Source organism: Hetaerina americana, unplaced genomic scaffold, assembly GCF_022747635.1.
Source record: "Hetaerina americana unplaced genomic scaffold, ioHetAmer1.1.p SCAF_3, whole genome shotgun sequence".
Lineage (NCBI taxonomy): Eukaryota > Metazoa > Arthropoda > Insecta > Odonata > Calopterygidae > Hetaerina > Hetaerina americana.
The window spans coordinates 41,283,118-41,295,174 of NW_027286874.1; positions in this window are offsets into that span (position 1 = coordinate 41,283,118).

Sequence of the window (12,057 nt, forward strand, 5' to 3'; positions counted from 1 at the left end):
ACTTCATTCCTGTCTGGTTCTATTGTGTCTTCTTTGCTTTTGCAGCCAGTTTCACTTTGCAGGGATTTTGTGTTATAATAGCTGTGGAAGCTTTGCTGTGTTTCCTGCTGTTGGCATGGAAAGTGGCCTCGCGATCCTTGTAGTGTTGACAGGAGTCATATTCACATGTGTCCATGATGTGATCTTGGGATAAATGATTAAGGTGGTCTCCCACTGCCTTCATCAATAGTGTTTTCAACTGACATGTGAAATTCACACATCAGGTATAGGGACTAGTTTCTGTCACTGTGGTGCTCATGGGTTCCCTGGAAGATCTAGTCCCCAAAAAGTCACCAAGTTTGGGTGAAGCTGAGGGGGCTAAGATATTTCCCTGTGAAGCAATCCTGGTCCCTCAGATCATTAGCCCAACACTCAAACCACTAGACTACCAAGTCCCCTAAGTATATAATGTTAAAGAAATAATGAAGTAACTATTATATATAATATATAATTATAAAAAGTAAAATATAATCCAGTTAAAATCATAGAAATGTAGTATAATAATATTTCTTGGTTAAAGTGTACCTCCTCTTGCATGTCTTCCTAAACAGTAGAGAATAAATAGCTTGTGACTACAAAACATGATTAAAATAATGTTTGTTTTTATCAGTCTGTTATTTATCAGTTGATAGTTGAGCTGTATAAAAGATCATTTTTCTGTTAGCTATGTATGTAGTAATGAACTGTAAATGATAGATTTTTTGTTATCAGTGAATGAGCATGCCAATCCCCTAAATAAAGGGGCTGGTACAACATGAAAGTTGAATTTCCAGTTGCCACATTGTCAAATACTCATAGGTACAAGCATAAATTTTGGTGTTAGTATTGTCAAGGGAGAATGTATAAATTGGCATGGCGTGGGAGGCAGGAGCTGTGGAGAAGGAAATGATAAGGTGAAGTGAAAGGAGGCCAGTGTGTTGTATAATCGTGGTTGATAACTGAAAATGAGTATACATGGTCCATTATGAAAAACATGTGCATGCATTTATTGTAATGCTACTATCCATAGCAGCCCGGTAAAATAGATCGGGAAATGTGGTGGGGGGTCTGGTCTTCTAACGTGGCCGATTGCCAGTTTGCTCCGAGCAGTCTGAGCGGAAAGACGTGCCTCCGCGTGAAGCGTGTTTTTCGACTCGGTAACACGGCGCGATGAAGCGTTCGCTTGGACAGCGACACGCCATAAAGTTTTGCAAGCAGCTTGGAAAGAATGCAACCGAACTATTCCAGAAGCTTCAAGAGGCCCAATAAATAAAATTATGCGCATTACTTTCATAATAGATCATGTAAGTGTGGTCAGTTGGATATTGAAATGAAGGTGAAAAAAACATATGACGTCGAGGAGAAACTTTCATTGTGACAGTTTCCAGTCAATAAATTTTTAACAACTAAAGCCTTCTTAAATCAGCGAGTGAAAAGAAACATTGACGTAATGGTCGATACTGATTTGGGAAAGTTGTCCTAACTTCTCCCCCAGTACTATGTTGAAAGTCGATGGTTCTCCACGATAAACGTGGGGAATCGAATCAGGGGTTCTGCCTCCCTATTCCATTTCCCCCATTACTGTGTCTCTGCCAAAGAGTGTTACTCTGCAAAATGAGTTTCAAAGCCTAAGCTCGCTATGGTGAGCTATGGAAAGTACCTAACTGTGCCATCCAATAAACGCTGTATTCAGAACAGATTACGACAAAGAGTAAATTCTTCCACGACTATCCGCGAGTGGCAGCAAAGTAAGAAATTGTTTTGCTGTGTCTAATCCATTCATTCGGCTTCCGTTTTAACAGAAACTGATTGATCGTAATTGACTCCTGCCCTAGTGTGCACCATCTGCATCTAATTTCCGCACTAAGAGAAAACAAATCAATTGCTGAAGGACCTCAGGTTTTCCCGGCGTATGGTATTCAAGAAGTTCTCTTGGGTTTCCCACCGGGTCAGGCTGCAGTAAACCGACGTTTCGAAGGCTGACTCTGCCATCGACTTCACCCTGAAGACGCCTTCGAAACGTCAGTGTACTGCAACCTCACCCGGTGGGAAACCTGAGAGAACTTCTTGAAATCAATTGTTTCACTCGGAGATAAATCTTTTGGATTATGTTCGGTTATCTTCCTCGTGGGGAACGCAAATTATTTTCCAATTATCTCGGTTTAGATACAAGGCTGGCAAAGTTGTAGATGTCTTTTAGGTTGCCCACCCTAGAAATGAGTAATCTGCAATGGTAGATTTAGCGATTGAATATTTTTTTATTTTCTCGAAAAAAGTAAAGTAGGTAAATATTCTTACGGCTAGATTGGCTTCGTATTTGACGATTGCGTCATCGAGTTGTAGGTGTTGTATCAGAGAATGCAAAAAGACTCTCAACAACTTGAAGTTTATTACACCATTCTGATAAAATAAAGAAAAGACAGAAATTTAGCCCGAGTTAAAAGCGCTGGAAATCGGCAGGAGGACTGAATCACTAATCCAGCCAAATTTCTTAGTTTCCTTACGAAATTTACCTCCGGTAGTGTGATGGCATTGTCTACCATAGAAGAAAGAGTTGTGATGGTTGACATTTTAAGTACTTAAGAATAATACACTTTAAAAATGTTTTCTCATTAGGTGCGGTTGCAGTAGAGGTTGGACTTCTTTCTAGAAAATGCAGAAATAGGAGAAATGGAAGTCTTTCAAAATCAAATCGGCAACTTATTAAACATGTCCGTTTATTTAAGTCTCTCTCATTGAAAATAGTGTTAGAAATGTTGATACGTTGCTATGTGAATTCAAACGGTAACTCAATACTTTCATTGCATGTAGCTGGAAAGGGCAGTAGCGTGTAGAGGCAAAGCCACTTCATTGCCGTGTCGTTCTATCCAAAAAGGAAGAAATATCGGTGGTTATACGAAAGTCCGGTATCACACTTATTTTATGTCACATGTCGTTAAGGAGGCCGGTAGCCGAGTTTGATGATGAGTGAAAATACCGTGCCAACTTTTGGATTCTACAATCGTGAGTGACGGACTAGGTTATATGCATGCAAATTTCTAGATATAATGAGGTCGCTTGCCTTATTCAGTAAGTGAAATTTAAATAAAGAGCGGTAAACTCACCATTGAAAGAAAAGGAATAGATTAGAAAATTCTGAAATGTGTAAGAATCACCTTCCTGCTAAACCGAGCGCAGAAAATTTGATCCACAGCTGGCGTGCCATTCAGTATGGGAACAAGAAAATTCGGGAAATATATTCTTCTATCAATAGCTATATATGTAAATATAGAATTGTTCATTGGATTAATTTTTTGACTTGAAATGTCACTTATTTGCTCTGATCGTGAACTTTCAGAAAATTAAAAAAAATATCGTAAAAAGCAGTTAATTTTATGTTTTTATTATTACTATGTATTTTTTAGTTTATTAGTGCGTGAATTCCGCGTAAATTACCTGCGCGTACACCCTAAAGAAATTCTGAATCCACCCTTTGGTATACCATGGAGAACAACATCCACAGAGCTGGAAGGAATCTGGCTGGAAGACTTGGTGAGATCAGTGTTAGTTCCTATTTCGAAAAAGGTAAAGGCTACATCATGTGAGGACTACTGAACTATAAGTTTGATTTCCCACGCAACTAAAGTGGTTCTCTGGCTAATCAACAAAATCATAGAGAGTAGGTCAAATGATTCTTTAGGGGATGATCAGTTTGGGTTTAGGAAGGGGAGAGGCACACATGATGCCATTGCAGTAATGAGATCACTATTTGTGAGGAATATGAATACAATCAGGACGTATTTGCCTGTTTCGTATATTTCGAAAAGGCGTTTGATAGAGTGGATTAGGAAAAACTCCTGAGTATATTGCAGAAAATAGTAATAGATTGGAGGGACAGGAGGCTGATCCGCAACCTTAAAATGTCTCAGACTGCTCAGGTGCAAGTGGGGAACGGCGAGTCCGGATGGGCAGTGTTAGGAAGAGGTGTAAGGCAGGGTTGCCCATGGTCACCGGTGCTGTTCAACGTGTTATATGTGGAGGAAATGATTAAAGAGGCATTGGCAGAACTGGAGGTAAGAATGAAAGTCGGAGGGGAATTCGTAAAATCAGTTAGGTTCGCTGATGACCAAGCTTTAGTTTGTCAGTCAGCCAATGGATTGCAAGCATTGCTGAGTGAATTGGAAATTCAGTGCGATAGATATGGGATGAGAATCAATATTAATAAAGCATAGGCTATGCGATATTCTAGAAAGGGAACGTTTGACATTAAAATAGGAGGGCAAAAACTTAGAGCAGGTAGAACAGTTTATGTATCTCGGAAGTGTTTTGGACCAAAATGGTCAAAGTAGTAAGGAGAAGAATTGCACCGGGCAAAAAGGCTTTCACTAGGAGGAGGGAGTTGGTGACAGGGTCGTTGAACAAGTATGAGGCTTTTAAAATGTGGATGCGGAGAAGGATAGAGAATGTGAAATGGACGGAAAGGAAAACAAATGAGGAAGGGCTAGGTATGGCGAGCGAGGAGAGGAGATTGTTGGGAGAAATCATAAGGACGCAGGAAAAATGGATGAAGGGTGTATTGACCGGCAGTGGGATGTTGAGACTGTGATAGAGGGGAGAATGTTTGGCAAACGAGGAAAGGGCAGGAATGGGATAAGGATGTTGGACGAGCGGAAGGACGGAAGTACAGAGAGATGAAGAGGGACTTGTTGTAAAGTAGAATTCTGGATTGTGTTTTGTTAGGAGAAACAACATATTTACTTGGTAATTGTGCCCATCCAAAACCTACCTTAACCGGTAAATTACTTAAAAAAAGTACTTGGAAGACGGAATTTTGCTTGATAAACCGAGGTTTGGCTGTTTTATTTACGGTGTGTGTAAACAGTCATACTCAGTTATCTACAAAAGATAAAATTACTGAACAAATCTTTTAGACTGAAAATTTAGGTCGAATTTGGAGCCGGAGACAAGTTGAAAGTCAACAGTGAAGGAAAGACAGGACAAGTTTTCTTTAATTTACAACAGAGGAAGAACATATGAAACAAAATTGTCCGTACTTCTTAAAGCAGCAGTCATCAGATGAATGCACATGTCGAGGGCGTAATAAAACTGTGTGGAAGGAATTAGAAATCAGCTATTTAATTTTTGAACTGTCAATTGCCCTATATTTACCTCCAAGAACCCCTCATGAATAGCCACGAGTGTTATAATTTACATATAAGATTAAATTACGCTGGCTGTGTTTCTCTTGCTCTAACCCGGTGGTGTCCTTTCACTTCACGATCGCGAGCATTCACACATTTTCCTCTTGCTCCAACCTCGATGTAAGTCAGACCATGACCTTTATTACCTCCTCTTTTACCGTCATCAGTCTCGTCCCTCCATTCCAGTCCCGGTGCACACGACCAATGCCTCCTCATTCTACTCTTCGTAATTCTGGTGCCGATATTATGTACGCCGTTATCCACAGGACGCCCGTTTTGGGGTCGTTGCTCAAGGGGATAGAATGGGAAAGGATGAATGAATCCTTGGCAGAGTGAATCGCTGTGGTAATCAAGTTCCGAGGAGAAGTGCCAAGGAGGAGATTAAGATCTGGGGAGGGAAAGGGTGTGAGGGGAGAAAAGAATGGAATGGGGAAGCTGGATTATATCCCTTTACTTGACGACTTCATTTCGTGCGAGTCCCTTCTCTACAGGCCTTATTTCCTATGGACATTGAAGAAGATACTTTATGAGCCACTTAGTTTTACTTATCAGGAAATAAATTGTTTAAATCTTAGCACACGATTTCTGCATTCAACTCGATGCAGTTTCACATCTGGAATAGGGGGATAGCTATACTTAATATGATAATGGTGTCCATACGTTATTCGTGTCATTTAATCTACCATGTACAAATGTATTAACTTACTTGTATGAAACACACCGGAGGCATGGCTCAAATAACGAAGATCCAATAATTCTTGGGAATAGAATCTGATACTTGAGCCGGATATTAACAAAACCGCCACTATTTGTGCGTTTATTTCACGCAGTGAAGTTAGTTTTTATTAAATGTTTTGGAAAAATGACTTACAGTATTGTATCGCATATATTTTAATCTTGATCACGTATCATACGACTTATGCATTTTAACAGATTGTGTCAGAATTTGTTCTGTTAAATAAACAGCGGAGTGTACGGTGTTCACAAGATGATGATGTACATATTGAAATGTATGTATACATTGAAGGTCGGTGACTATAAAATGTGCTCTTACGAGTGGTCATGAGTGCATTCACATCGACAAAAGGACATTCTCCGTTGCTTAAAATGTATCATTCACTCCACGTTAATTTCACAGAATTAGTATGAGCATCATACCATTTCTGGTATGTGAGCAGCCATTAACTTGGTTTGCCCTTAGTGTAGGGTAAGGTAGAAAACAGGTAATTGCCCCCAGTATTTACCTGTTTTTGGGGTATTTTGTCTTTTTCCAGTTCAAAGTGATGACAATATAGCTCAGGTTCTCTGGTTATGAGGAATTATTTTTTTTTAACAGGAGCCTGTTAGTAAGCAGCACAACGGATAGAGTACTATTGATTTCAGTATTAATCCTTTCAGTTACGTTAAAGGCTTGGTCATTGTAAAGGAGAAGAAAATGTGAAGACACTTTTGGAAAAAGAAATTCCATCGAAGAAATCGGGAATTTGAATGTAGAAAATTATCAGACGCACTTATTCTGCTGTAATCACTTTTAAAGGAACTTAAACCACTTCTAAGTCAAGTTTAACGGAATTGGGAGCACGAATCCTAAGGAAGGTGGATTATCTAAGCCTACTCCATTCAAGTGTAATAGGACAATTTTACCCCATGCTTAATAATTTTTTAAGCATACCGAAACGCTGGTAAAGCGGTTTTACCTAACACCCGCTTACTTAGGGGAAGTAGCAGAAGGAAACATGTGTATTCCCCACTGCCGAAGAAAGCAAAGGCAATATGGCCGGCGGAAAAGGTGATGGCTTCAGTTTTCTCGGATGCGTAAGTGATTCTGCTGATATTATCTTCCAACTGGTGAAAAAATTACTGGACAATACTACACTAACCTCCTGAAAAACTGCAGCAAAAGATACACGAAAAAAGGGCAAGGTTTAACAAGGGAGAAAGCCTTATTTCATCAAGATAATGCACGCCAACACACAGGTATCATTACCGTGGCAAAAATACGTGAACTAAGATGCAAATTGTTGCCTCACCTGCCTTATTCGCTTGATTTGGCTCCATCAGATTTCCATTCCTTCCCCAAGCTCAAAATTTTCCTCGGTGGACGGACGTTCTCTTCAAACAAAGAACTAACTGCTGAAGAATACCGGTATTACGAGTATGCAGGCCCGAAGGAATCTAATGTTCGAGAGAGAATGAAGACGTTGGATCGTGGGACCAAGTGTATTAGTGTACAGGGAGACTGCATTGAAAAATATAAAAGTTTCATTGAGGTAAGTCGGTTATTTTTATTCCAATTCGAGAACTTTTCAAATTACCCTCGTACAATACTAGTTTAAGAGCTATATAACTCTAACCTGTTTTCAGCTTATGATATTTAAGGCGTTTATAAATAAGCCGGATTTTTTTATGTTATTTAAATGGTTAAAAGTTTCAAAATCGTTACTATTGCAGGGATAACGAAATAATACTCTGTTGCACTGAATGAATAAAAATAGATGGATAGTGAAAATCTGAATTTATGCCAATTTTAGCGGTTTTCGAAATGAATATCAATAAAAACATCTCTTTGGTGCCTTGACCTTTCTCTCCATTTCTGTGGGCTCGGCTTCCTTGAAGCAAGTTCCTTTTTGGCTGGCGACACACGGGAAGCTAACTCGCTGATGCGGTCACGAGGGAAGAGATTGCAATAATATTTTGAAACTCATTTAATAAAAACTAACAAAAAAAGTGTTTGAATGATGTCGCAATTTTAAAGGCGATACAATTCTCATAGGACGTTGGGATGTCCGAAAATTTTACCCAGATATCGACCGTATTCCTGCCATGAAGCATCACTTACTTAATAAATGTAGGTGGTGCCACAGAAATACGCCGATTTTCATTCCATGCGTTGAATACGTGTAATGGAGAGGAAAAGATGGTGTAGCCACAATGACTGTGTACATAATTTATATGACTGTCACAAATTGTGGCTTCGTAATAGTCTACAATCTCGTATAACCTATTCATCGTGTATAAACCAAGTTTTTTAAATCGTAGAAAATATGGAAGACTACTTGTATAGGGAAAGGAACTGGGCCACCTACCCCGTGTGATTTTCAAACGCCGCCACCCGCAAACAGGCAAATTCTATCCACGCATATTTAACTAACCTTCCGGTTAATTACTGTGGTTTTGGGGAAACGAAACACGTTGTGTACCTTAAATGTATACAATTCTCCATTTATAATTGATGTGCGGCTCGTATGAATCGTTAGGATGTGTATATAATAATATTTGAAACATCCCACTGTTGTACACATCATCTGCTTCAATATATGAATTCATTTAGATCTGTGTTTCCCAAACTTTTTCGAGCCACCGCCTCCTTGGATCTCCCCCCTAATCGGTTGATTTAAAGTTATAATCAAAATCATAGAACAAACTAGCCAAATGAGGAACATTGAAATAATTAAATTAAACACAATGACTAATTAAATGTTTATTCATAATTCAATAGATGTGTAGTTTTCATATCACATTTATGCAAAAGACTTAATTCACAATAAAAGAAACTTAATCAGTATATAAAATCAATATAATCAGTCTAAAAAGAGGCTCAATTAATCCTTTCCGATTACTTACATTTACTGACTGACGAAGAGACTTTTTATCAGTGAAAATAGTCGGGATATTTTAATTGTTTAATTGAAATTGTCTTTGTTCGGCGTCGTCGTAGTGGTACATAGTTACGGCTCACTGCTGTATTTGCTTCGCACTCCAGTATTTTTGTTTTGGTCGCTTTCAGTTCGGCGGTAGATAAAGGAAACACTTCTTGGGCATGGAGATCGCTTCAAATATTGAACAGCAATGGGGTCACCAAATGATTATATCAGAAGGTGATATGTTGCTTTATTTATCAGCGTAAATCTTTGGTCGGAAAATCTGAGAGGTGTGCAAAATTTTTGTATCGTTAATGTTATGAATAAATGGATTCTCTGGCTAGCTGGCTAGTTATGGCATACGAGGTACATGTATAATACCTCGGATTGTTGGCAGTCCCCATATTCTTTTTTGCAACCTATGTAATGGTGTACCATACTTCCTGTTTGTAATAATCTGTATTTAATGAGTTTTTCTGTCCGCGGACCAAAACATGTGTTTTGAATTAGGTGTACTCAAAGTTATCTGTGTGTTTTTCTTAATTTTGATTTTGTTATGAAGGAAAACTAACAATATTATGATCAATTAATGAATATTTTGAGATGATTTTTCACAAAACTTAACTACAAATAGGAAAACGTTTTGCACGATAAATCTTGGTGAATAATAAGAACTCAATTGTTACCACGCTGGTGACAACGTTGCTAGTTTGTTATGACGGGCGACGGACCTACATTTGAACGGAGCGAGGCCATGGCTCGCGATTCGGCGAATACAATTCCCTGACAATTTTACTCTTCATTAGAAATGACATTCGCTACGTTCGGACATAGCGAGTGAGTGCAGTGAAACAGGCACATTTGTTTCGCAACAATCGATTTATTCAAAGCCGTGGATGGCCATATAAAGCGTTTGGGTGGCATATGTTGAAAGTATTTCCATTACGTGGAGAGTAGTTGAAATGAGCCCGTGACTTGATTGGTCTTTCCATCCACACGAGGGCATTAATATTTCCTACGATGCAAATCGATGTCATTGCCGATCGAATCTATCCGTTCTAAATAAGGTGTAAGGAGTCAAAGTACACAACCCTTAGCAGGAGTGATTAAGGTTGGTCTCTCTTTAGGCCCGCCGTGGTGAAAAAATGATGGGTGAAGACTCTCAGTGTTCGTAGCTATTTGCGGATGAGATGTTTTTATTTATTAGATTTCTCGTCAAAGTTCCTTCTGACATGAGGCCACATATAACATTTTTGTGAAACCTGTTTTCGACGGCAAATGTATAACCTAAGTCTTGGGCTATCACCTGAGAACGTGTTTGATAGATAGAAAAAATGGGATGATTGTTGACACTGGTTGTAGACTGATGTAGACAATATAAAATGTGTTTTCTTTTCGCTTTGATATTAAACACGACCTCTATCTAAGAGGGCTTACTCTTTTCAAAATATACTTTACCTTTTATGATGCCGAAATAGAGAAATTCTATTGACCACGAAATGGAGCTTTATCCTTTATAGGAATCAAAATATCAAGGCTATACACCTTCAGAAATATACATGGTTGATGAAACCTTTGAGGAATACTGTGTTTTATAAGATATCATTCCAGCCCACAATAATTGTTGTCTCCTCACAATATTTCAATATATGCTGTATGGCTTCTTCTTCATTAAGATCTGCATAGAAATAACTGCTAGTACCTGATGTTTTTGTTTATTTGGGCAGCGCTTAACCTAAATTTTGACAAAATCAAATTTTAGTTGTTTCTTATCAAAATGTTGACCCATACTATTTAGATACAGAAATTTAAGTGCTATCTGGGATGATTTCAATGCATACTTAATAGTACATTTTAACTAATTAAAAGTCTTGATTATTACAAAGTATATTTGAAATAATAGTAGAAGAAAATCAAATAATTAATCAAAGTTGAAATGTGTAAATTATAATTTTAATGTCAATGCACACAGCATTTCTCGAAGGTTTGAGGGTAAAGTTGAAGTAGGATTACAATTTTATGTCAAAAAGTAGTACATTCACAAGTTTTGTATACTACACTATTTTGTGTATGAGGATGTGTTTATGTTTAGCTACATATGTATTCTTTCAGCAATATACTTTGTAGTTTTTAACATTGTTTATTTTAGGTGTATTTCACACAGTATCGTTGTAAGACATGGTTATAGCTTCTCTTCCATCAAGATATATAGTTAAGTATAAGTGCTAGTAGTCGTTAGTAGTATTACATATGAGATAGCTTTATATAGTTAGTTATTTAAGGAAGAAAGAATAGTTATTTTAGTTTGTATGATGAAAGAATTTTCAATAATGTTAAATGGTTCAAAGGAGGATGAAAAATTGTGAAAATGAGGATAACCATGGAAAAGAGATTTATGTTTATTCGGGTCATAATAAATCAAGATGCAAGTTTTAAAATCTCAAAAAATGAAATTGTCTTTAAATCTAATTAGTTTATTTTACTCCGTCTTCTACATGCTTGTATTCTCTCTCCCTATTCTTCAATTATCTCTGAGAAACTCATTTTAAACCAAATGAAATGAGTGTTCAATAATTTTAAGCACAGTTTTAGGGGTGGGATATCTTGATAACCTGAGAAAAAAGTTATAAAAACGTACAAATGCCACCCGCCCCAGGAAATTGTGTATCTCCCGTTAATGCTGGGGTTGGGTACAGCCTTAATCTGGCCGTCGATTGTGTAGATGCAAATACATAGATACTCATCATTCCGTAATAGGGCGGCGGCGGTGGTGTTCTGGAAAGAGAAAACGCAGGAGGAAACGGTGGACCAATGGGAAGCTATTCCGCACGGCGTTTAAATAGTGCTCTGGGGCCGCCTTCGTTGCCATACCTCAACCAGCGAAAGTTGGCCGAGGTCTAGCGGAGAGCCGGCGACCACATCCCGTCGGGAATAAGAAATCTCTCGCGGCGACCGCGAGTCACACTCTTCTGGCTTTAATCCTTAAGCCGCTCCCAGTAAAAAGTAAGCATTCAAGTTTGATCTTCTCTTCGCTTTACTCTGATTGTGATGTTTACTTTCTCTCATTGAGAGAAGGCGGGGAACGCATTGCATTTGCTTCTGAGGAAATATGGACACCATTGAATTTCCGCCAATATGAGTTTTTCATAATTTGGCTCACAAGTTGAGTGCGTACTTGACCTTGCACTTCAATCAATAAGGTTTCTATTGTGCTCGCA